The 27869-nt window shown below is 40.7% G+C and overlaps 1 long non-coding RNA gene across 1 annotated transcript; it reads right to left on the bottom strand.

Moving 5' to 3' along the window:
• Positions 1–584: 584 nt before the first annotated feature.
• Positions 585–26540, bottom strand: LOC139079096 (uncharacterized). The gene is made up of 3 exons (XR_011532402.1): positions 25272–26540; positions 3739–3833; positions 585–1441 (listed from the first exon to the last, which is right to left on the bottom strand). It is a non-coding gene; the product is annotated as an uncharacterized lncRNA (long non-coding RNA).
• Positions 26541–27869: the final 1329 nt, after the last annotated feature.

Genomic DNA, 27869 nt, shown 5'->3' with positions numbered 1-27869 from the left:
AGCATAGTTCTAGAAGTTGGGAGCACAGCTTTAAACAAAATTCCCTACCCTCATGGATTCTAGAGAGAAAGTTAGACAAAAACAAAACAAATACAGGAAATATATAGTATGTTACCCGTGACAAATGCTTTGGAAAAAAATAACTTAGGAAAGGGCTTCCATGAATACAGGAGTAGAGGTGGATGAGAAACTCAGTTTTCAGGAGGGTGGTCAGAGAAAGTTTTGTTGAGAAGGTGAAGTTTAAATAAAGTCTAGAGAAGGTTAGGGAAGAAATTGTCTAGAGAGTTGGAGGGAAACTTCTTGGGGGGTGGAAACAGCAAGTGCAAAGGTCCTGAGGGAAGAGGGTACTTGGTATGCTTCTCTGTCCAAAGAATTGCAAGGAAGCCAGTGTGGCTGGATTGGAGTGAGCAAGAACAGGAGTGAGCAGGAGACAAGCTCAGAAAACATTTTAGGGAGGAACCAGACACTGCAGACCAGTGCTGTCCAAGAGAAATATAATTCAAGCCAGAAATGTGAGCCACATACGTAATTTTAAATTTTCTATTAGCCACACTAGAAAAAGTAAAAAGAAACTGGTGAAATTAATTTTAATATTTTATTTATCCAATATATTCAAAATATTATAATTTTAATATATAATCAATAGAAAAAATTATTTTACATTTTTAATTTTTTCCCAGTTTTATTGAGATATAATTAACATGTAACATTGTATTAGTTAAAGATGTACAACATGATTTGATGTATGCATACATCGCAAAATGATTAGCACAATGTTTAGTTAACATCCCCACCTTACAGTTACAATTTTTTTCTTGTGATGAGAACTTTTAAGGTCTAGTCTCTTAGCAACTTTCTAATATGCGATACAGTATTATTAACTATAGTCACCATGCTGTGCATTACATCCCCAGGACTTAGTTATCCTATAACTGGAAGTTTGTATCTTCTCACTCCCTTCACTCATTTCTCCCACCCTCTAGCCCTCACTTCTGGCAAACATCAATGTTTACATTCTTTTTTTTTTCAAAGGAATTCCTCAAAATCCAGTGTGTATTTGACATCTCAATTCCAATGGACCACATCTCAAGCGCTGTACAGCCACATGCGGCCAGCGGTCAGCTCCTCGGACAGCATGGCTGTAGGGCTTTTTAGGCCTGCGTAAGGACATTGGCTTTTCCTTTGGAGCAAGTAGGGAGCCACTGGAGGGTTGTGAGCAGAGGAGTGACACGATCTAACTTCTCTTTTAAAGGACGCTTGGGTTGAGATAGCCTGTGGGGGCAGGGAGAAGTGGGGAGACCAGATGGCAGGCTATAGTGACCTTGGACAAGATGTGGTGGTGGCCCCACCCAAGCAGTCACAGTGAAGATGGAAGAAATGGTTGAACTCAGAACATATTTTGAAGATGGAGCCAACAGGGTTTCCTGGCCGATTGGATAGGCTATGAGAGAAAGAGGGGAGTCAAGAATGAGACCAGTGGAAAAACATTATGGATGTTTTCGTGGGTTTAATCACTTGATCAAAGCACTTAACTTTTCTGAGCCCATGCGTCTTTCTCTGTCACATGGAGAAACGCCATTTCAGGAAGAGGAAGCCAATGCAGAGGCCCCCAGGTGAGAGCATGCCAGGTCTGCTCAGGGAAGCGCAGGGTGAAAAGGAGCAAGCAAGGAAGACAGCAGTGGGAGGCATGGTCAGAAAGGTGACTGGAGTGGGGCTCGACACAAGCCATGTTACTCTTACTCAATTTCAGGGAATAGAGGGAATAACAAGTAAACGCCCCAACAAACAAAACCTATGCTACTGTGTTACGATGAAAAACTCAGCTTCAGACTCTTTTAGGCTAAAATGATCTAGCTTTGTGGTCTTTTTTTTCCTTTTCATTTCCACAAATTCAGTTCATCTAATATACATGGAAGGCGTAGACAATTTGAGCAACAGAGTCCTTTTGACTTGCTCCCGAATGAGAACACTGTCCAGAAGCAGAACTGCCATGAAGGGGATGAAGTTTCAGCTGCTGGGTCCTTCACGTGCAGGGGCCTCTTGCAAGGCTCCGTACCTAATTTTGTTTTCCTACTTTGATTTTCCTTTCCCTAGAGGGCCTCTCTGAATTGTATAAGCTTCAGGACCAACAAACATAGATCTCCCCCTACTTAGGGAGAACATCCCATTATAGACCTCTCTTAGGAATAAAAATAACTGACTTGGGTAAAAGTTGGGGAGGGATGGGGACACACCTGTTTGTTAAGCACACCTGGCCAAGGCTGGGCATTTATGCCACAGAAAAGGAGCCAACGCCTGCCCAGCTGCCGCCCTTTGGAGAAGTGGTTAAACAGAGATCGTAGCAGGAGATTTATGTGTCTGTCCTTCCCAAATCCATTTGATCATAAAATCAGGCGTGTTGCTTTTAAAAAGTATAGATTCCTGGGGTCAGCCCTGTGGCCAAGTGGTTAGGTTCTCATGCTCCCCTTCAGGGCTCTGGGGTCTGCTGGTTCAGATCCCAGGCACGGACCTACGCACCACTCATCAAGCCATGCTGTGGAGGCATCCCACATAGAAGAACTAGAAGGACTTACAACTGGGATATAAAACTATGTACTGGGGCTTTGGGAGGGAAAAAGAGAAAGATTGGCAACAGATGGTAGCTCAGGGCAAATCTTCCTCAAAAAGAAAAAAAAGTGTAGATTTCTGGCCCTTATCCCAGAGGTACTGATTCAGTCTCAGGGGTTAGGGCCCCGGAATCTTTATTTTAAGAAAGACCCACCAGTGGGCACTACCGTGTGAGGGCTTCTGAAGCATAATTTTGGAATAACGAGTCATAACTCTGGGGATTCCTGGGAGGAAAGCAGCCTCGGTCCCAGAAACAGGGTGGGAGAGTCCTGAGCGGTTTGTTGTTGAGAGAGACACTCAGTCAAGGATTTATAGTCCGGGTAGCTCTTCCTCTACCCTCAAAAGTATACTCAATCAAAGGGAAGGCCCAGCATTGGCTCCCTAAGTCCAGGCCCAGGGAAGAGGTGATGGACTCCAACATGCTGCCCTCAGGTGGCCTTCAAGGACGCGCTGGTGTTCCCCTCCCAGGAGGAGGACCTACAAACTCTGCTTCCTGGACCTCCAGCTTCCACCCCTGGCATGAGTCTGGCTGGGCCACAGGGAGAGGCCCAGGAGAGTGAGCCCAAGGTCATCTGCTTACGTGACAGAGCTGCAGTTTAGAGGGGCAGAGTAATGAGCTCAGGTTACCTAACCCGCGGGTTGGTGGATCCGGGATGATGGAAGCCTAAAAGTGGCATCACGGGTGATTCTCCCTGTGCCTATTGTGTAGAATAAAACGTTTGCTTTGCTGTAGGAAAGGATGAGGGCAAAACAGCATCTGTACTGAGCAATGGAAAGAGAAGGTGTCCTGTTGACACCATTGGGTCCCTGGACACATCCCTTCCTGAGGCCGGTCCTACCTCCCTTCCCCCAACTCTTTTTTTCTGCTTGAGATAGCTTCACTTGGGTTTCTGTAACTTACAGCCAGAGCGTTCTGACAAAGAATGATAGATAAACAAATATACTGGCATAGAAAATGATCACAGTGATTATTCAATGAAAAAGTCAAATTGCAGAATAGTATCTGTGGGACTCTTCTTTTTGTGTAGTTAAGTGCCTTGTGTGTGTGTGTGTGTGATATTTTTATTTTATTTTATCTTATTTCATTTTCTTTTTAGTGAATGCCTAGAGAATAACTAGGAAAATACTTACCGCACTGTTAGTGGGAGACGAGATGGGGAAATTCTTACAGTTCTGGACTTTAGTGATGATGAGCATGTATTGCTTTCATAATAAAAACACTAAATCTAAAAGAAGAAAGGGAAGAAAGTTAGTCACTGAATAGACCAGCTACCTGCCTGCCCCATCTCCCGGATTTTCTTGTCAGAGAGAAAAGAGAGTTAGAGGCAGACAAGAGAACAGGTTCCGTTGTTAAGCCGATCGACACAATGGTGACTGAGACAATCAGTCAGGGAGAAGTGGACTGACTTAGTTACATACAACTAAGAGAGTTTTTGTGATAAGAGAATTCAATGCCCAGAGCCTAACTGGTCAAGGAAAATACAAAAAAGAGTGGAAAAGTGATCATCACTGTTTAAGTCTCACAGTTTGGGGTCTGAGAAGGTGGGTGGAGGATGGGGGAAGCAGAATCCTACAGGGGGCTTCTCTGGAGAGGTGCCAGGTGGAAACTGGGGACCAACCGGCTAGAACCCAGAGAGAGACTTTGCAGGCGCTCAGAACTTGCAGCATTACTGCTTTCGGTTCCACAGGGTGCAGGGAAGGCCTCGCTATCGATCACTTAAAGGGAAGATATTAAAGGAAAAAGGGTGGAGAGGAGCTCTTGGAGGGGGGTTTTAGAGGGCTTCAGGAAGTCACAGCAAGTTATGAAGGCTAATCCAGACATAGAACCTCACGCCCCACAACTGAGGTGGGATGGACCCCAAGGGGGTGGCTTTAGTTCCTTATTCAAAGGACTGAGAGTAAGGGAGGCCCCATGACTTTGTACATCATTAGAGAGGCAACATAAAAAAGACATATATTTCCTCTGATTCATATGACACCAACTTCCAGGAATTAATGAAAGAAAGTTTAAATCTCTCATTAACAAAACAAATTTTACAAATTTGGCAAATCTGACATGTAGCAAGGAATCAGAGATAGAGTGATACTTTTAGGACAAATGTGCCAGAAAAAACATGAGGTGAAAGGGACTGAGTCAGAGGCAGTATCAGCTTCTATTTTCAGAAAACAGAAGCCTTGGGCACGAACCAAAGGTCAGGTGGTGTGTGCACATGCTCAGAGAGACCAAGCCCACATCAACCTCTGGTCACAGCTGCACACAGAGATAGCGAATCGCTATCTCCCCATCTGAGGAACTAAGATAAAGCTCGCACCACAGCATAGTTCTTCCGCAAAGAAAACTGGCACCACTGGGTACCCTGCTTCTGGGTTAAGGCTCTTTCTGTCCTCCCCGTTGATCTGCAGCTTCTAACACCACGTTCTTCCCTCACCCAGAAGCCCCCTTGCCATACTAATCACCTGTGGACGTGCTCAGGGTTTGACTCCCCTGTCTGGGCAGCTTGGCGGAGGCAGAGGCAGAATCCCCGTGCAAGCCTTCACACTCTAACTTAAGATTTGGCTTTGTTTTTCTTTTTTCTAAACCTGATCTACGGCAAACCAGGCCATCTGTCCATTCACATCCATCTAACCAGGAAAGTGTCAGCACCAGTGCCAAGTGCTGGGGAGACGGAATGAAATAAGGCATTACGGAACCGGATGTGAGTGTGTGCTGCCATTATAATGGTCTGACCACGGACTCCTTCTCTAAAGCTCAGTTTCCTCAATCTTAATGCAGCTGAATAGGTACCTTTTGGAGTCATATTGGGAATTAGAAATATTGTGTCTAGATATTAACCCCTTATCTGATATGTGGTTTGCAAATATCTTCTCCCAATTTTTAGGTTGTCTTTTCGTTTTGTTGATGGTTTCCTTGGCTGTGCAGAAACTTTTTAGTTTGATGTAGTCCCATTTGTTCATTTTTTCTTTTGTTTCCCTTGCCCAGTCAGACATGGGACTTGAAAATATGCTGCTCAGACCAATGTCACAGAGCGTACTGCCTATGTTTTCTTCTAGAAGTCTCCTGGTTTCGGGTCTCACATTCAAGTCTTTAGTCCATTTCGAGTTGATTTTTGTGCATGGTGTAAGGGAATGGTCTACTTTCATTCTTTTGCATGTGGCTGTCCAGTTTTCCCAACAGCATTTATTGAAGAGACTCTCCTTTCTCCATCGTATGCTCTTGGCTCCCTTGTCGAATATTAGCTGTCCATAAACGTGTGGGTTTACTTCTGGGCTCTCAATTTTGTTCCATTGATCTGTGTGTCTGTTTTTGTGCCAGTACCATGCTGTTTTGGTTACTATGGCTTTGTAGCATAATTTGAAATCGGGGAGTGTGATACCTCCAGCTTTGTTCTTTTTTCTCAGGAATGTTTTGGCTATTCAGGATCTTTTGTTGTTCCATATAAATTTTAGGATTCTTTGTTCTATTTCTGTAAAAAATGTTGTTGGAACTTTGATAGGGACTGCGTTGAATCTGTAGATTGCTTTAGGAAGTATGGACATTTTAACAATGTTGATTCTTCCAATCCAAGAGCATGGAATATCTTTCCATTTCTTTGTGTCTTCTTCGATTTCTTTCAACAATGTTTTATAGTTTTCAGTGTACAGATCTTTCACCTCTTTCGTTAAGTTTATTCCTAGGTATTTTATTCTTTTTGTTGCAATTGTAAATGGGATTGTATTCTTAATTTCTCTTTCTGCTACTTTGTTGTTAGTGTATAGAAAGACAACGGATTTTTGCACATTGATTTTGTATCAGATAAGGGGTTAATATCCAAAATATACAAAGAAGTCATACAACTCAACAACAAAAAAACCAACAATCCAATTAGAAAATGGGCAAAAGATCTGAACAGAGATTTCTCCAAAGAAGAAATACAGGTGGCCAACAGGCATATGAAAAGATGCTCAACATCATTAGCTATCAGGGAAATGCAAACCAAAACTACAATGAGGTATCACCTCACTCCAGTCAGAATGGCTATAATTAACAAGACAGGAAACAAATGTTGGAGAGGGTGTGGAGAGAAGGGAACCCTTGTTCACTGCTGGTGGCAGTGCAAACTGGTGCAGCCACTATGGAAAGCAGTTTGGAGTATCCTCAGAAAATTAAGGATAGATCTACCATATGATCCAGCTATTCCACTGCTGGGTATTTATCCAAAGAACTTGAAAACACAAAGGCATAAAGATACTTGCACCCCTATGTTCATTGCGGCATTATACACAATAGCCAAGACTTGGAAGCAACCTAGGTGCCCATCAAGGGACGAATGGATAAAGAAGATGTGGTATTTATACACAATGGACTACTACTCAGTCATAAGAAATGACGAAATCCAGCCATTTGTGACAACATGCTGAGTGAAATAAGTCAGAGAGAGAAAGTCAAATACCATATGATCTCACTCATAAGTAGAAGATAAAAACAACAACAATAAAAAAAACACGTAGCATTGGAGATTGGACTGGTGGTTACCATTGGGGAAGCGGGGAGGGCAAAAGGGGTGATTAGGGTCACATGTGAGTGGATGCACTATAATTAGTGTTCAGGTGGTGAACATGATGTAATGTATCCAGAATTTGAAATATGATGTACATCCGAAAAAATAAAAATTAAAAAAAAAAGAAATATTATGTCTAAATTGTCTAGAACTGCTCCATAAGCAACATTTATTACTACTATTACGGACTAGTAGAGGAGGAGACATCCGAGTACACTGAAGGTGACAATGTAGTGCCACACGCACCGTAACATAATAAAGCACTGGGTGTGATGGAAGAGCAGAGGGTAGGCTTCTAAACCAATATTGGGGGAAGGTGAAAAGTGAAGTTCTAGAAGTTTGAAGGATGGATAGGAGTTAGCCAGAAGAAGGAGGCAGAACATTTCTGGGCAGAGAGAGCAGCGTGTACTGAGGTGTGGAGGTACGAAACACCTCATGCATGGTTTTGGAGGAGGGTCCATATGACGGAAGTAAAGAAAGGGTTTAAGGGAACGGATGGCTGTGACACAAAAGGGATGGTTGGGGGCCAGAGCATGGACAGCCTTGTGTGCCAAGCTAAGAGGGTTGAACTTGAGTCTTAATGCTCAGGAGAAGACATGGAAGAATTTTAAGCAGAGGTGAGGTATGATCACATTTGTGAGAAGGGTAAATTGGACAGAAGTCAAACTAGTTTCAAATGCTTAAGGTGCCTGCTGACAATGTGAATTTCAGGGCTCATTTGAAGACCAACTTCAGAGCAACTGTGTCAGAAGAATCTGTATTTTAATCCAGTGCCTCGGTGCAAATCTTCTTTATAATAAAGTTGAAGAACAATTGAGCCATGGATAAGAGCATAGGGTCTGGACTCAAACTGTCTGTGTTTGAAGCAAAACTCTACTACTTCCTAGCTCGGTGATCTTGGGCAAGGTATTTAACCACTATGGACCTCAGTTTACCCATCTGCAAAATGGGAATAATAATAGCACCTGCCTCAAGGCGTTGCTCTGAGGATTGTATGTGGTTAGAAAGCGCGTGCACAGAGCAATCACTCATTAGTGTTGACCAGTATTCAGGAGTGGAGTTGGTGCTAGGAAGACTGGCTTCCAAGCCACTCTCCATGAGACAGCCACCTTTACTGACTTCTTGGCTTTGACTCTATGGACAGGAATCAGCCGTTAATTAAGCCACATGAGCTCATAGTAATTCCCAGTTACTGAGTTTATGTAAAAATAACATATTTAATACTCACTTGAGCATCAGGGTCAATTGTAATGCCTTGGACAGCTCAGTTAATTATTTCAAGCCCATAAGACAAAGCCACATTCTGGTCACATTGAGTTTTTTTCTTTTTATCCCCATCTATTTCTTAAAACATGAAATATTTGGCACTTACAAAGTAACATATGCAATACATAAATACATATGTATGTTACAAAGCATAACGACAAACCCAGTGAAATCACTACTCTGGAGCATTGCCAATGCCACTGAAGCTCCCTACGTGCCTGCTATGGTCCGAATATTTGTGTCTCCCCAAAATTCATATATTGAAATCCTAACCCCGAAAGCAATGTTATTTGGGGGTGGGGCCTTTGGGAGGTGATTAGGTCATGAGGGTGGAGCCCTGGTGACCGGGATTAATGCCCTTGTGAAGAGCAAGAGGGCCAAGAGGGCACGTGAGGACAAAGTGAGCAGACAGCTGTCTGTGAACCAGGAGTGGGCCCTCACCAGACACCAAATCTGCCAGCCCTTGATCTTGGACTTCCAGCTTCCCAAACTGTGAGGAACAAATGCATGTTGTCTATAAGCTACCTAGCTTATGGTATTTTATTAGAGCAGCCCAAACAACTAAGACAGCACCCCTTCCAATCTGCACACCCTTCTTTCCCCACCAGAGGCAACCACAGTGATGAATTTTGTGATTATCATTCCTTCATTTTTATTTATATAGCATGTGTCTTTAAGCAACATACTGGGCTTTTTATTTTTTTTAATTCTATATGAATGATATTCCAGTATATGTGTTTGCCTGCCACTTGCTTTTTCACTCAATATCGTGTTGATCCATGTGCCTATGGTTTATTTATTTCTCTGATGTATCTTACTCCATTGCATTACTATTCCACAGTACTCATGGATCTGTTCTCCTAACCATGCAGATTTGTGTTATTTTCATTTTTTTTGTGACTTTGAACAATGCTGCTATATTTTGTTTGGCATCTGCCTGCTGTTGCAAGAGTTTCTCTAGAGTATTGTATTAGTTTCCTATTGCTGTTGTAACAAATAACCTCAAATTTAGTTGTTCAGTGGCTTAAAACAACAAAAATTTGTTATCTTACAATTCTGAAGGTCAGAAGTCTGAAATGGGTCATATTGAGCTAAAATCAAAGTGTGAGCACAAGGCTCCAGGGGAGAATCTATCTTCTTGCCTTTTCCGGCTTCTGGATACCACCCACATTCCTTGGCTCATAGCCCCTTCCATCTTCAAAACCAGGAATGGCTGGTCAAGTCTTTCTTATGATGCCATCTTGTTGGTTCTGACTCTTCTCCCTCCCTCTTCCACTTTTAAGGACCCTTATCATTACTGGGCCCACCTGGATAATCTAGGATAAGCTCTTCATTTTAAGATCAGCTGAGGAGCAACCTTCATTCCATCTGCAACCTTAATTCTCCTTTGCCATGTAAGGACAATCACAGGTTGTGAAGGTTAGGATGTGGGCATCTTGGTCGGGGTGGGGCAAGGGTGATTATTCTGTCTACCACAGGGATAAGCCTAGGTGTGGAATTACTGAATAATAGCATATATAGATTTTCAAATTTAATTGATAATGCCAAATTATTTTCCAAAATAATCATATAATTTACACTCACTGCAAATAAACGAGTTCTGATTGCTCCAACACAGCCTGCTCAGACTTTTAAAATTTTGCCAATTTGGTGGATATAAAACTGTATCTCAGGGTTTGAATTTGCATTTTCCTAATATTGAGATTGAATAGTTTAAAATTTTTATTGGGCGTATGGGTTTCCTCTTCTGTGAAATGCTTATTTTTCTACTTGGTTGCTAGCATTTTTCTTGAAATTTATAGGATTCTTTACTCTTCTGAGCATTAATACTTCGTCATTTCAATGTCCTACAAATATGTTCTCCTTATTTGTGGTATATACCGATGGACCAAAGTTTCTAATTCTATTGTGCTCAAATTTCTTCAATGTTTTTCTTTAAAAATTACATTTCTGTGTCTTGTTTAGAAAATTCTTTCTTACACTGTTGGCATAAAGAAAGTCTCCTATGTGTTCTTCTAAAAGTTTTAAAGTTTTTCCTTTCACGTTTCTGCTTTTAAAGATTTTATTTTTTTCTTTTTTCTCCCCAAAGGCCCCGGTACATAGTTGTATATTCTTCATTGTGGGTCCTTCTAGTTGTGGCATGTGGGACGCTGCCTCAGCATGGTCTGATGAGCAGTGCCACGTCCGCACCCAGGACTTGAACCAACGAAACACTACACCACACCACCTGCAGCGGAGCACACGAACTTAACCACTCGGCCACAGGGCCAGCCCCTCATGTTTCTCCTTTTAATCCACCCGATATAGATGTTTTTTGGTATCGTGTGAGGCAAAGATCCAATTGTATTATATTTTTTGCCCACATGGATAACCAGTTGTCCCAATGCCAATTACACTTGTCTGCAATGCCATTTCTATCACATATCAAGTTCCCACATATGCCAGGTCTGTTTTGGGGCTCTCTGTTATGTTCTATTGGTCCATTTATCTCTCCCTATGCCAATATCACAGTGTGTTCAATGCATTACCTTTGTCATACATTTTGACATTTGATAAGACAAATCTCTGCTACCCCGGTTCTTCTTTCAGAGTATCTTAGACATTCTTTATCCTTTGTGTCTCCATACATTTTAGACTCAGCTCACTCGTTTCTTAAAAAACCCTGTTGAGATTTTTATTAGAACTTCACTGTGACTGTACACATTATTTGTGATAGAATTGAAATCTTTATAACAAATATCCCTATTCATGAACACGGTATATCTCTATTTATTTAGAAATTTTTTAAATTTTTCAAAAATTCTTTCAATAAAGTTATATAATTGTTTCATAGAAGTCTCGCACATATTTGTTGAGATCTATTCCTGGGTACATGGCATTTGTGTTGTACTTGCAAATAATATATTTTTACAAGTACATTTTCCTACTCTTTTGATGTGAGTAGAAATGCAGTTGGTTTAATCTTGTATCTGTCAAATTCTACAATTAATTTTAATGTTTCCATAGATTTTTGACTTTTCTATGTGGATAATTACATTATCTACAAGTAATGGCAATGTTTTTCTTAAACTTGTTGTTCCTTTTCTTTTCCTACTGTGTAGCTAAGACTTCCAGCATGTGTTGGCTAGATGTAGCCTTAGCAGGCATTCTTGACTTCTTACTGATTTCTGAAGGAATGCTTCTAACCTTTCATCAGTGAGTAAAGTTGTTACTGTGAGTTTTTGGTAAATATTCTTTATCTTAAGGGAGTTAACTTCTATTCCTAGTCAGCTAAGAGTTTTTGTTTGTTTAACATGAATAAATATTACATTTTATAGAATGATTGGCCTGCAACTATTGAGATGAGCATGTGTTTATTTGCCATTAATCTGTAATTTGGTAAATTACACTAATTGATTTCTCTAAAGTTAAGCTCTTCTGTGTTCTGAGAATAAACTCAATTTGTCATAACGTATTACCTTTTATGCATTGCCAGATTAATTTTTAAAACTTTTTTAGCAGAGTTTTGCATCTATGTTCATGACTGATATTGATTTATAGTTTTTATCTCTCATATTATCTTTGTATGGTTTATTATATAAAATATATTGCTTTTCTTCCATATAATGAAGCCAGCATATTCTTTATTGGGGTATTCTTCTACTTTTCTATTCTTTGAAAGAGCATGTCTTAGATTGAAATTATGTTCCTCAGATGATTGTTAATATTTGCTCACAAAGCCACATAGGCCTAGTCTTTTCTTTGTGGTAAGATTTCAAAATTGCCGAACCAATATCTTTAAGGGCTTTAAAACTATTCAGAGTTTCTATTTCTTCCTGAGTCAGTTTTGGTAAGTTGTATTTTTCTAGCAATTTGATATTTTTGTCTAAAACTTCAAATGTGACATCAAGTTGTTTGTAGTAGTTTACCAATTTTTTACATCTCTGCATTTTTTAAATTACTAGAATTATTTATTTCTGCCTTCTCTTTTTTTTTTAATAGATTAATCAGGCCAGAGGTTTATTGATTTTATTTACCTCTTGTTATCCACAGCCACAAAGGGCAAGGAATGACAGGTACCGCCAAGGCTACTTGGTTGTTTAAGCAATCAAAGTTTATTGATAAAGGGACACAGAACAAGGAGCAAGAATAAAGAGGAACAACAAATGGGTACTTACAACATCCACACCACAATCAGCCGGGGAAGTCTCAATAGCTTATTTGGCAGGTGGGAGTGCTGATTGTCTGGGTCTGAGGCACAGTGTCCTCTCCTCAGTGAGACTCCCAATTGTTCTATGCTTGTGACTCCCTTTTATCCTAAGGTTTCTCTAGGTTCTGACTCAGGGTTTCAGACATTCGGATACTTTGAGTTATTTCTTCTTGTTCCCACGGATGGGGTGCTTCTATCATTTTTGTTCCCATGGATGGGATGTTTCTAAAATCCTGTCAGATGCCCGTCGGGGTGGCCAGCCCAGACAAGGAACATGACACAGGACATATTCTTTGTAAATTGTGCCTTAGAGTCAGGGCCAAAGTGGCCATCTTTGGCCCTGACCCCAGACACATTCCTTCATGTATGGCCCAGGCCCAGTGTCCTTGGAAGGCGGGGAGGTCAATGAACTCTGGACACCTCTTCAAAAACCTAACTTTTGGCACTGTTGATTTTCCTTATTTTATCTTTGTTTTTTATTACATTAATTTCTATACTTATCCTTATTTCCTCTCTTCTGCTCTCTTTAAATTTGTTCTGTTATTCTTTGTATAATTTCTCATGCATGCTTAGCTCACTAATTTTCAGCCTTTCTTAGTTTTTAATGCAAGTACCTATGGCTTAAATTTCCCTCTGAGCCCTCTTTAATGGCATTTAAGTTTTGGCAAAGTTGGTAACGTTTTTGGGTTTTTTTTTTTTAAGATTTTATTTTTTTTCCTTTTTCTCCCCAAGGACCCCGGTACATAGTTGTATGTTCTTGGTTGTGGGTCTTTCTAGTTGTGGTACGTGGGATGCCGCCTCAGCATGGCTTGATGAGTGGTGCCATGTCCGCACCCAGGATTTGAATCGGTGAAACCCTGGGCCACCGCAGTGGAGCACACGAACTTAACCACTCGGCCATGTGGCCGACCCTGGGTTTTATTATTGTTCAAATTTAAAGATTTTCTATTTTCCATTGTGATTTACTCCTTGATTGACAAGTTATTTGGATGTGTGTTTTTCAATTTTCTAAATGAATATTCTTTAACATTATCTTTTAGGTAATATCTATTTTAATTGAATTGTGGTCAGAAAATATAATCTGTTTAAAAACAAATTCCTTGAAATTGGTTGAGCCTTGCTTGATGGCCTATTCATGATCAATTACTGTAGTGTTCCATGCATGACGAAAGCTAATTTGTATACTTTAATTTGGAGTCCAGGGTTCTATATATTCAATAGGTCAAACTTTCTATATTGTTTAAATTAATCATATCCTTACCTTTGGTATATTTTATCCATTAATTACCCAGATATATACATTTAAATGATTCCTTGTAGTGGAGAATTTGACAATTTCTCTTTGTAATCATGTCAAATTTCTTTTTATGATATTGAAGATATGTTACCAGGTATAAAAATTTAGAATGATTTTCTCCTCCTGGTGAATTAAACCTTTCATCATTATTCAGTGATCTCCATTGTCTATCAAGGTTTTTTCCCTAAAATCTATTTTATAGGATATATTTACTCCAACTCTTTTTGGTTAATATTTGCCTAAAGTATCTTTTTCTACTTTCAACAGGTTTTTTTTTTGTTTTTTTTGTTTTGCTGAGGAAGATTGGCCCTGAGCTAACATCTGTTGCCAATCTTCCTCTATTTTGCATGTGGGTCACCACCACAGCATGGCTGCTGCTGAGTGGTGTAGGTCTGTGCCCAGGAACCAAACCCAGGCTGTTGAAGTGGAGTGTGCCAAACTTAACCACTAGGCCACCAGGCCAGCCCCTCAACTGTTCTTTATTTATGTTTTAGGTGTGTCTCTTGTACACAGCACATACACAGATTTTTATTTTTTAACCCAGTCTCACAACCTCCCTTTCAACTGTACGTTTAGTCCATTTACTTTTACTGATATATTTTAACTCACTTTTATCAAATTTTTTTTCTGCTTTATTTCCCCAAATCCCCCCGGTACATAGTTGTATATCTTAGCTGCAGGTCCTTCTAGTTGTGGCACGTGGCCTGACGAGCGGTGTCATGTCCACGCCCAGGATTCGAACTGGTGAAACCCTGGGCCACCACAGTGGAGCATGTGAACTTAATCACTCGGCCATGGGGCTGGCCCCTCAATTTTTAAACTTTCTATTTGTTCTGACTTTTCTCTTTCTTTTTTCTCCTTCTTGCCTCTTTTTAATTGACTCAATTTCTTAATTCCAAATTTTTCCCTCTCCTGGTTTTGGCTTTACTTCTATTCCTTAACTAGTCCCTTTGAAATCAAAACATGCACACTTAACCTAATAAGTCTACACTTAACAAAGTCTGCACTTTACAAACTTGCCAAATACGTAAGGATCTAAGAATGTTTTAAGCCCATGATCCTTTCTACCCTACAAGCTATTATTTTCTAACTCCACATGCTCTACTTTATTATTTGTATTGTTTTGTTTTGTTCACATTTACCCAACAGTTTGCCTTTTCCTTTACTCAATATTAGTTTTTTTCACTCAGACTCTCCTCAGATCATCTTCCTTCGAAGACACCCTTAGAAATTCGTTTATTAAGACTTTATTGATGTTAAACTTTCTCAGTGTTTGCTTATCTAAACTACCTCTATTTCATCCCCATTTGAAAAACAGTTGTGAGGAAAGTTATTATTTGCCAAATATCCATGCCATTCTCTTTGTTTCTCAATATCTCTTGCAGTTGCTTTGGAATTTTGTGACTCATTCTAGCCAATGGACCATGACTAGAAGTGACCTGTTTCACTTCCAGACAAAGAGAGTTAGAATCTGTGTTCCTCTGTGTCCCTCTTTCCTTCCTGAAATGATCTCATAGGTCACGTAGCTCTGGGTAGTACAGCTACAAAGAGCAGAGTTTCTGTTGGCCTGAGTCCCTGAGTGTGTGTGCGGAGCAGAGCACCCTCTGTCTTATACTGGATACGTCCTGCAAGAGATAAACTTTTGTTATGTTAAGCCACAGAATTTTCGGAGTTAATTTGTTACCACAGTATGATCTAACTTATTCTGACCAATAGTTTTCATGGGTAAATAGTTCTGTATGAGTGTTCCTGTCCCTCAGGACATTAAAAATATTTTCCCACAATCTTTTGGCTTCCATTTTTGTTACTGAGAATTCAGCTGTCTCACTGGCATTCCTTTATTGGTAATCTGTATTTTTTCTTTGGCTAATTTTAATATCTTCTCTTTGTCTTTGGCATTCTGAAGTTTTACAACAATGTGTTTAGACGTGTGTGTCTGTGTGTTTCAACTTATCTCACCAGGGATACTTTGGAGTTTAGAATCTGAGGTTGCTATTTTTCATCAATTCTAAAATACTTTATTGTCTCTTCAAACACTGCTTTGTCCCCTCCTCTACAATCTCCTCTTGAAATTCTAGTTAGAGGCATATCAAACCTTCTCACTCTAGCCTCCACAACTTCTAACCTCTCAGTCATATTTTCCAGCATTTGTATCTCTGTGCTGGATTCTGTGTAAGGTCCTCCAATCCATACTTACCACTCTAATTCTCTCTTTGGCTGTGGTCTTCTCTGTTGTATTCTCTCACTGGGTTTTTTCTTTTTTCTTTTTTGAAGATTGGCCCTGAGCTAACATCTGTTGCCAATCTTAAAGCCCCAGTACATAGCTGTATATCCTAGTCGTAAGTCATCGTATTCTTCTATGTGGGATGCTGCCACAGCATGGCCCGATGAGCGGTGTGTAGGTCTACGCCCAGGATCTGAAGTGGCAAACCCTGGGCCACCAAAGCTGAGTGTGCAAACTTAACCACTCGGCCACCTCCTCACTGGGTTTTTCATTTCCATCTTTTCATTTTTCATTTCTAGAAGTTCTAGTTTGTTCTTTTTCAAATCTGATAGATGTTTTTATAGTCTCTCCTTCACATGTTTATTTCCTTTATAATTTATTTTAACATTAAACATGCATTTTACTTTTAAATTTGTCCTTGCATTTAACAGATTATTTATATATTTTGTCATTTATGTTAAGTGCTTCAGAGTAAGAGAAGTCCTCTACATAATTTTACTTAATATTTTTATTATTTCAAATTGCTCATACCTTAGGATATAGGAAACTTACCGCTGGAGCCTTCCTTGCCCCTAGATATCTGATTCTGGGTGCAGCTGTCACTAGGGGCCCAACTCTCATTACACAACACCCTTTATGGTAGGTAAATAGATATCACCCCATGTCTGCTGTTTAGTGTGTCTCTCTCCTCTCACTGAATCTGTCTCCAATTGGCCATATTTCTACTGCAAACTTCATGATTTTAATTAAGGGGTTATGGTTATTTCTAACTCTCAGAGACCTACCCCCTCCCTTCCACATCTCCAGTCTGCTGCTGTGTTTTGGAGAATGTCCAACAGTTTGACCTTTGGATAAGGGAACAACACTGTACAAACTTTTGCTTCTTAATACCATCTGCCTGGGAATAAAAATCTCTGGACAGGAAGAAATAAAGAAAGGAAGGAAGATAATTTTTGGAAAATCTGTGTATACATCCTTCTTACTCTAGAGAACATGGGGGCAGGAATCTTATATTCCAATGATGTTTTCAGTGATTAGGGGTAGTTGCAACAGACAATTTGATCTGCTATCTGCTCATTGTTATAAATCCTGGCTTATTAACTACACTAAAATTATCCTGTATTTTCTAACTGATTTATGGTTTGCAATCATGTGTCAGTCCAATTCCTACAGTAAAGGACAGGTATCACCTGTTTTGTAAACTTTCTAGACTAAATCACCTCAGCATTGTTCATTTATTTCATGTGACAAAACCGATCCTACACTGCTTAAAAAAACCCACAAAATCCCTAAATTTGCTTCCAAGTACACTGGGCCCTCCCTACATGTAGGTATGATGGCCAGCATTCAAGGTGTGAATCTTAGGTATGGCAATGTTCACAGGGAATGTTTAAATTACCAGTATTTACAGGTTTTTCATTTAAAGCATAGGGATCCATCCTCAATATCAGCACATTAAACTTACTTTAGACCCTTATCAAACTTTCTACTGTCCACTCACATCAAATCTTGGTTGAGAGAACTAACAATTATAAAAGATTTTTGAATGAAATGTAGTCTATCTGTATTAGTTTTCTAAGGCTGCCAAATAAAGTACCACAAACCGGGTGCCCTAAAACAACAGAAATTTATGATCTCACAATTCGGAGGCCAGGAGTCTGAAATCAAGGTGTTGGCAGGGCCAAGCTCCCTGTGACATGTCCAGAGGAAGATGCTTCCTTTCCTCTTCGAGCTTCTTGTAGCCCCAGACGTTACCTGGCTCGACGCAGCGTAACTCCAATCTTTACCTCCATCTTCCCTCTGTCTGTCTCTGTGTCCTCACATAGCGTCTTCCTCCCTGTGTCTCACTTCTTCTTACAAGGGTCCCAGTCACATAGGATTAGGGCCCACCCCCTATTCCAGTATAATTTCATCCTAACTAATGGGTCTGCAATGACTCTATTTCAAAATAAGATTACATTCTAAGGTACAGGATATGATTCAAGACCCCCAGCGGGTACCTGAACCACGAATAGTTCCAAACCCTACATATACTATGTTTTTTCCTATACATCCGTACCCAATAAAGTTTAATTTATAAATTAGGAATAGCAAGAGATTAACAACAGTAACATCTCTTTGGCATATCCAAATTGCCAGCATCACTACTTTTGTGCTTTGGGGCCATTATAAAGTGAACTAAGTGTTATTTGAACACATACCATGACAGCTGATCTGATAACCAAGATGACTATTAAGTGACTAACGGGGGGTAGCATATACACTGGATACACTGGACAAAGGGATGATTCACGTCCCAGGCAGGACAAAGCAGGATGGCACAAGATTTCATCACGTTACTCAGAACTTTAAAACCTATTATGAATTGTTTTTTTCTTGAATTTTCCATGTAATATATTTGGACTGCAGTTGACCGTGGGTACCCGAAATCACAGAAAGCAAAACCACAGATAAGGGGGAACTACTGTACGACTGATTAGGACGTCAACATGTTTTGGGGGGACACACAATTCAACCCAATAACACTATTTGTTCCTCCAAAGAGAAGATTTTACCTTCCAAACAGGCTTGGGTTATATTGTCTTAGGACCACAGGAATTTGCTTTCTCTGGCCTAGGTTTGGATGCCAGGCTTTCACCTTTCATTCAGCAATGCTATAAGAAACAGCTTAATAAAAGCCACTATTGTACTTCAATAATCAAATTCATTAAGAACTCTGCCCCACGAGATTTTTTTTTCAGAACTAAATGTTACAAAAATTTCTCCCCTGAATAAGTTGTAGGTTTTCTTGTAGAGTATATGAGAATCATATATCTAATTATGTGTTTTTTTCTTGCTTTGGTTGCCAGGAAGCTTAAAAATTCAGCCATAACTTAATGTTAATAACTTTGTAGGATGCTGCAGCTACATATCTGCAATTTTATTTCTCCTCTGGTGTTGATATTTTATTTTCATTTGGATGTTAAATAGTTTTTAAAGTCGTTTGTTATATTATTTACAAGTCACTCGAATACTTTGTTAAAAAATGTAGGTAATAAGCCAGAAAAAAAAGAAATAAGTAAATCTCTCTCTTCCTCCCCCTCTCTTTCTTTCTTTTTCCCTCATTTGTTCATTCACAGCAGATTTTCCTCCTGTCCCAGCTCCTCTATCACTGAATAACTGAGCAAAGATTATGAGCCATCAACATTTAGTACTCCAGCCTCCAGTCTACATTTTAAGTGGATGATTCAAACAGTATGCAGGTAAACAGGGAAGGGAGGCAAGACAATCATTCACTTTATTCTTGAGCAAATCAACTAGATCTCACTGACTTCCTTCAAAGGTTTCTTAAAAGTCAGAAAAAAATAGCAGGGGACCCATGCAACAGTAAAAGTAAAGGAAATCTGGAAAAGCAGAGGAAACAAACTAGGAGAAGAAATTAAATCACTGAAAATCACCAAGAAGTGGAACTTAAATCAAAGAAAACTGGACATGGAGGGCAAGCTATTGAAAAAAATCACATAGAATTTAGTGGAAAATGACATAGAATGAAAGTGGTCAGAGAAAAGATGAAAAATGTGGACAATAGACAATGGAGAAAAGATACATGAATGACCGCTGTCTTTGAAGATGTGAATGAATAAACGGAGCTGAAAAAATTTACACAATAGAAGAATTTTCTGAAATAAAGCAGATCTTAAAATTACATTTTGAAAGGGCTCACCACATTCCAAGAAAACGTCATAAAGTCTTTTTTTCAGAACTTCAAAGGTTGAAAAAAAATCCTACAGTCATCTCGGCAGAGGGAAAAAGGTCATCTTCAAAAACAAAGAAATTAGACGTATTCCACCAATGTTAGATGCTAGAAGAAAACGAAACAATGGCTAATGAATGCTGAAGGGGAAAAAATTTCTACACTTGGTCTAACCACCTTTCATGTGTGATGGTAAGAGAAATAAATTCTCAAATATGCAAAAACTCAAGAAACATAATATTTATGCACTTCTGAAATATCTATCAAGAAAAAAACTCAAGACAATGAACAGATGAGTAATAATGAATTCAGATGAGAAAGTCATGAGGTATAAAAGGTTTTATGATGAGTTTTGAATCTATTTATACATAAATTATATTTAAATAACTGGTAGTCTAAGTCATTAAAATTAAATACAATTGCTGTAATGCTTAAAAGAAAAATTACATAATATAAAGAATAATATTTTGATGATAGACTGGAACAAGAATCATATTTTCTCTCTAAACTAACAGAAAGGTGAGGAGAAAAAGATAGTCTAAGTAGATTAATTTCATCATCTTTCACCATTATTTCATTTCTAAGGTAAATTGAGAAATATAAATGTAAGCATATTATTTAATACACTTTACAACTTCCAAATTGCCAGAGTGTGGGAGGTGGCCTTCTAAAGAGGCTCCCAATGGTCCTCACCTCCTAGTATGGATGCCTTTATGTGTAGGTCGGACATAATTACTTGCCTCTAACAAAGAGAATGTGGCAAAATGATGAATTTCACTTCTAAAATGAGGTTATTAAATACGGACTTATGTCTTGCTTTCATTCTTTCTCTGACTCTTATTACACACTTTCTTGCATAAAGCCAGCTGCCATGTTGTGAGTTGCCCTACAGAGAGGCCCATGTGGCAGGAAACTAAGGCTCTTGGAACTAAATCCTGCCAACAACCACGTGGATGAACTTGAAAGCAGAACCTCCCCAAGTCGAGCCTTCAGCTGAGAAAGCCCAGTCCAACACCTTGACTGCAGCCTGTGAAAACCCTGAAGCAGAGGACACAGCCAAGCCATGCCAGGATTCATGACCCACAGAAAGTATGAGATAAAAAAGGTGTGTTGTTTCAAGCTGCTAAGTTTTGGGGTTGTTTGTTATATAGCAATAGATAACTAATACACTGAGGAAGAAAAAGTAAAAGCAAAACAAAAACAAAGAAAATAGATCATAAAGCAAAAGGGAAAACAAAGAAACAATAAGGATTCAAAATGTAAACAAACAAAATAGATAAGATTAACCAGATCTCATTAAAATAATTTCAAGTGGGATAGAATAAACAATTTTAAAAATGATTAAATAGAACAAAGAGTCACTTTATAATGGCAAAGAATACAACTCACAATAAAGTTACTGCTAGTATGAATCTTCATGAGCCATGTAATGTAACACTAAAATACATAAAGCAAAACTTCAATAAGTAAGAGAAAAAATAAAAGAACTGTTAGGAGATTTTAGTAAATTTTTTTCAATTCTTGAAAAATCAAGAAGAGAAAAAAGACATATGGATATAGAGGATGTGAATAGCATGACCAAAAAGACTGATGATATCTGCTATATAACAGATGCTCAATAAATACTTATCATATAAATCTTATAGCCTGAAAAGAAAAAAAATACTAATGTTTTAAGTACTCATGTAACATTTACAAAAAGAAATCATATACACAGGAAAAAAAATTTAGACAATATATACCAAACATCTAATAGAGATTATTCTAGGAATGGATTTATTGGGTATTTTCACTTTTTATTATTGATTTCTGATAGTTTTAATTTTTACCACATAATTTGTTTTCATAATAAATAAATAAGATTTTTAAATGTTCCATCTCCTTACCTCTTTAGAATTTTCCTAAATCATTCCATTGTCTTTCCTTCTTACAGGAAAAACTGTTCCAACTTCTTTCTAAGAATAAACAGTTCATAGTTCCATCTTCTCTAGAATTATTCCATCAATTATTCCCTCTGTTCTAAATTTTCATTTTTCTGTTTCTAATGGCTTGTCCCTTCACCTTAGAAACATAGTTGTCTCCTGTCCCCAATCTTAGAGTATCCCTTCACATGAAGGGCAGCTTCCTCCTGGCCTTCTCTGCCAAAATTCTCTACCACATCCTCTGTTTCCACAATTACAAATCCACTTCTTCTAGACACACATTTTATTGAATCAATATTGTTTATGGACCTTTGTACTTAGAGCAATTACCAGTTTGTCCTCAAATCCTCAGCTCCATCAAAAGAGTTAACTCCACCAATACGATCAAGGGCAGAGGGCGAGAAGAGCACGCATCGTGAACAAGCCAGCCCCTCTCCTGGCAGGAGTCAGGAATGAGCATTGCCCTTGGACTGTGTCCTCCTCTCCCCAGGCTTCAACATTCCATCAACCTGAAACAAGAGTCCACCTGATTCTCAGATGTCTTCACCTCCATCCACAGCGTCAGGGAACCCAAACACTCATCCCTACTCCACACACTCATAGCCTCTCTACAATTTTATTTCTTGACTCCTCTGGGACTGATTTCAATATCCCCTTTATCCCTGTTTATGTCAGTCACCAGAATAAGCCCCAGAACTCTCAGATCTCTCCCGAAGTCTCACTCCTAGAAGGCTCCGACCATCCCCTGATCTGTCTCCATCTTCTGGTCCTCCTCAACCCCTGAAGCTCTTCCACTGTGCCCTTTGGAATTTTTGATTCCTCTCTCACATCACTTTTCATTGTTAACACTCTTGTTCAAGCCACTATCATTTCTTGCCTATTTGGTTTCCACTATTGCTCTCTACAATCTGTCCTGGATAGAGCAGCCAGAATAATCTTTTAATAATCATGCCTGACCATGTCACTCCTCTGCTCAACACTCTCCAGCAGCTGCCCATTTCATCTGGCGTGAAAGCCAAGTCCTTGCAGTGCCCTACAAGCCCCGTGTCAACGGTCCCAACCTACTGGTTATGCTCACTCCTCTTACTTCTTACCCTCACTCTCTCCAACTCAGCCACACTGACACCCTTGCTGTTTCTTGAAAACTCTAGGCACACCTTCGTCTTGTGGCCTATGCCTAACTGTTCTCTCTGCCTGGAATGTTCTCTCAGAAATCCACAAAGCCATTCTCTTACCAACTCCAGGTCTTTCTTTGAATGTCACCTTCTCAATGAAATTCACCCTGATCCTTGTATTTAACCTTTAAACCCACACTGGCAGCCGGCCTAGTGGTATAGTGGTTAAGTTCACACACTCTGCTTTGGTGCCCTGGGATCACCAGTTCAGATCCTGCACGTGGACATACACACTGCTCATCAAGCCATGCTGTGGTTGCGTCCCACATAGAAGAACTAGAATGACCTACAACTAGGATATACAACTATGTACTGGGGCTTTGGGGAGGGGAAAAAAAAGACGAAGATTGGCAACAGATGTTAGCTCAGGGTCAATCTTCCTCACAAAAAGCAAATAAACAAATAAATAAATCCCCTGACCCGAGTTTCCCTGTTAAGAAAACCACACTCTCTCCTGCATTTCTTGTCTCCTTTATTCTGCTTTATTTTTCATAACACTTATCACCTTCTAATATACCACAGAACTTACTTTAGTTCATGTTTATTATTTATCATCTGTCTCTCCCATACGCACATGAGAAGGTAAGCTCCATAAGAGCAGTAAACTTTTTCTGTTTTATTTGCTGCTGTAACTCAAGTATCTAGAATGGTGCCTAGCACATAGCAGGCACTCAAAAGATATTTGTTGACTGACTGAATAACTGGTTCTCAGCCTTGTCAAATCTAACGCCCCTTTTAATAACAAATATGGGGTTACATCCTGTTTGACATTGTGAAGAGAAAGTCATAAGCTACCTATACATGTAATTTAAAAAAAAAAATCAAAGCAATGCCTTAACTGTAATATAAAGGAAAAAATAAATGGGTGATTCAATATGAAACTGCTCAGGCATCCCTAAATGGAATTATTCAGAATGTGCTTTTTTGGGGGAAGTGAGGGTATACGGTTTCTTTCACCCAGGATAATTAATTTGGGATTCTCCATGTCATAGTGTGTATCAGTAGTTCAATACTTTTCATTACTGAGTTGTATTTCATTGTATGAATATACAACAATTTGTCAGATTCTTGTATCCATCTGTAGAATCACCGTGAAATGGACAGCCATAAAATGGACTGTGTGGTGATTCAAATTCCAAGAATGGCATTGCCATCTGATTTATTGCATTCCAGGAAAATTCAACATGTCTTAAAACTGTATGAAAAACACTTTACATTTATACATAAAATAGATTCTAGGCTCAGGTAAGGATAAACAGTTTTGTCATCTTCATAAATGAGCAGTGGGACAGTCAAGTCACACAGGATGTGGGACAATTCTTTGCTGTGCAAGACTGTCCTGGGCATTGCAAGATATCTAGCATCTTCAGCCCCACCAGCTGCTTTCTGGTAGTTCCCCCTCCCCAAGCACTGGGACAAGCAAAACATCACTCTGGTAAATTTCCAAAACAACTCCTGGAGGCAGTTGCATCCCAATAGACTCTTGATCTGGAAATCCCGTGGCCTCTTTCCTGTTGTCATTGGCTACCTCTCTACAGCGTTTGACCTGTTGACAGCTCCTCCTCACTTCTCTTTCCTCCCTTGGACTCCATGTCACTGCACTCCTCTACCTTCCCCGTTCCCCCTTCCCCAATTCCTGCCTGTGTCATTGTCTGACTCCTCACCTCCCCCTGCCCGCCTCAGCTGCCCCTCCTTCTTCCTCTCCACATGGTCCCCAACTACCTGTCCTTAGCAATTGACTCTCAAATTTCCATTTCTACACATGACATCCAAATCCACACGTCCAACTGCCACTTTGCCATTCATACCCAGAAAGCCTCAAGTTACACACGTCCAAAATCAAACTAGCCATCTTCCCCCAAAACCTGTTATTCCATCAGTTGTACCCATTTATGTGAATGACAACACCATCCACTCACTCAGTCTGGAACTGACAACCATCTTTGATCCCTCTTCCTCACTCCCACATTGAACTGATTGCACTGCTCTGGCCATTTTCCCTCTGAAGGGTCTTGGATCTGCTTCCTTTCTATCGCTGTTGTTCAAGCTATCATTACCTGTAACTTAGAATATTGTCACAACCTCCTAACTGGTACTTCTACTCTAATTTATCTTGTGATACTTCCTCAAAAGGAATTTCTGCAGATAACAATAGTATTTATAAAACATATTATTTATACTTCGTATAGTGCCTGGCATGTAAGCACCACACTAAGTGCTTCTCATCTCTTTTAATCTGCACAGCCACATCTTAAAGTAGGAAGTGCTATTATTTAAATTTTAAAGATGAGGCAAAAGAGGTTTGGGGAGTTTAACTTACCTAAGGTTGCAGAGCCAGCTGTGAAGTGACACCACCAGGATTCCAGGTCTACGGGGCTTCTAAAAGCCCTGCTCAATTTTTCTTTTTTCTTTCTTTCTTTGATACATCTTCTCCATATTGCCTCTAGACGGATCACAACCTTCTATTCGGTCTCTGCATCTATCTCATCTGCCTTTTCTTTCCCACACCGTTCTTTCAATCCATAGTTACTTCCTTTGGTTTTACTTATCTCCCTACTTAGTAAGGATTTATTCATCAGCTATTTCAAAAAAGTCCTTCACAGCAGGCTCCTCTTCTTTCACTGCGTCCACCTCATCTACCCGCAGCCATCCTTCTCCCCACTTTCATCTCCCCAGCTGCCGAGGGAAGGGCTGGAGAAGGACATGAAGAGTGCGGAGGTGGGTGGCCCGGCCTCTGCAGGTGTGAATACAAAAAACTGTGCATCTTAAGTCATTCTCTGTCTAACTCAGTGTTACTGTATGGTTCTACTATAATGAGCCAGTTAAGTAAAACGTGCTTTGTAAACTGTAGAGTGCCCTACAAATGTAAGGTGCAGTTATTCACCCTCCGTTTGCATGCCCAGGGCTTCAACTGAGTTATTCTGCGAGCAACACAATAGGTGCTCCAAGCAGAGAAAGCCACGTGTGTGTCTGGGGTGAGGGGAAGTAAGGCCCTAAATAAGAACTTCGCCTGGGAAATCTCTAACTTGTCGTTACTGCCAAACGCCAGCTTAAAACTTCATCAGGGTTGCCATGAGCCAGTAAGACAGGCAGAAAATGGTATTAGCCTGAAAATCCCCAATTTAAAAATCTCTCTAGGAGTGTTCCCCTCCCCCCCAGGCTTCCTGAAAGCTTTAAGTTCTTGCAAATGGCCTCCCTTAGATTCACAAGGCCCCTGCCCAGGTCCCTTCCCTTCTCTTCCTGGCCTCCCCTCTTCCTTAAGGCTGCAGCTCTCGGACTCCCTCCCGCCCGCGGAGAACTACAAGTCCCGGCGTGCCGCGCGCCCGCCCGCCGGCTGCTCTGGGGCTGGGCGAGTGGCGCCGCCGAGCTCTGAGCCGGGACAGCCGCCCGGCGCCGGCCTTGCGGGGCGGCAAGGGGTCCGCTGGAGCTGCGAGGGCAGCAGGAAGGCGGCCGCCCTCTCCCCTCTCCAGGATGAAAGGAAACGAAGAAAACCACAATAAAAGCCGCCTTGCCCTCCCTGGTCTCAGCTGGGTGTCCGGTGCACCTGCAGCTTGTTGCACCCCGATCGTGGAGTCTGTCCCTCCGGAGTAGAACTGGGGCCAGAAGCGTGCGGGCCTGCGGAGGGGGCGCTCGCCGGGGGCTGCGGGGCGGAGCTTTCAGAATGGGACCGGTGGTGGCACGGCTCTTCTGGGCGCACAATGAGCGCCACACCGCCACACTCCCTTTCCACAGTCGAGTTGCCCTGGGGAGCAAACTCAAAGATGAACGGTTTCTTCTTGAAAGTCTGAGCCAGAAACTTTCCCCTCTGTCGCCAGTGCCACAAGCGAGTCGCCTGGTCCTCCAACGGCGCCGCTGGTGCAAGAGGCTTCCTGGTGTCCCCTCGCCTGCCCTCTGTCCTGACCCCAACGCCCCCTCTCCAGGCAGCTCCTCACGTTCCCTTGAGACGCCCTTGGGGACCCACTGAGCTTTGCCCTGCTTTCGGGCAACTTCTCGAGATTTCTTCTCCAGCCATGTGGACCTAGGTGTGCGCTCTGCTCTGCGATGCGGGCTGGACGCTGCTGGGGAGCGAACGGGAGGCAGGAAGCGGGGGATTTTGGGGGGACAGCGCTGGTGGCTGGCTCTTTGGGCGGGTCCCCTCTCTCAGGGGATTGAGTGCTGACCAAGAAAAGAAGCCGAACGGAGGCACCAGTTCACCAGTCTCCTTCCCTTCCTGACCCATCTCCCCTCCTATCTGAGCCCATTCCAGAGTGTGCCCGAAATTTCTGCTCCAGAATCCCAACAAGAGGATCTCCGAAGTTATTTTGTAGCACATCCTGTAATATCCTGGATCAGAAGGTCTTGTTTGCATCTCTCTCTCACCCTATACTTACACACTACATGCACACACCCCACGCACACTACACATTCAAACACACACCACAAACACACGCACACAACACATATACATTGCACATAGCACACACATTACACTCATCACACACATACTTCATTTATGCTACACACTACAAACATACCATCCACACGCTGCACACAAATACACATCTTTTTTATTAGCAGAGAAGAGGATTAATCTCAAACAGTTTGTTGGAGGGAGTGGGGAGGAAGTGAGTGAGTACTAGTATATATACTTATACCTGCAAAAGTCAATTAATTCCTAAGTTAGAAACTAGCTGATAAGTGAAACCTCCTGTTGGCAGAATTTTGAATGCTTTTGTGGCTCATTTTTTATAAAACGAAATTGATTTCCTCCACCCCTTCTGAAACCCTTACTCTTGTCTAATAGGTAAACTTTTGATCACAGCAGGCAAGACAGGAGGGGATGTCCTTTTCTATATGTAGCAAGAAATTCTTGGAGAACCTTCACAGAATCCTTCCTCCTGTGAGTGTGTCTAAGGAAGAGTTGGGTGTAACTACATTT

Source organism: Equus przewalskii, chromosome 24, assembly GCF_037783145.1.
Source record: "Equus przewalskii isolate Varuska chromosome 24, EquPr2, whole genome shotgun sequence".
NCBI classification, from domain to species: Eukaryota; Metazoa; Chordata; class Mammalia; order Perissodactyla; family Equidae; genus Equus; species Equus przewalskii.
Note: the sequence above shows the minus strand (reverse complement) of the source record. Positions and strands in the feature narration are given on the sequence as shown.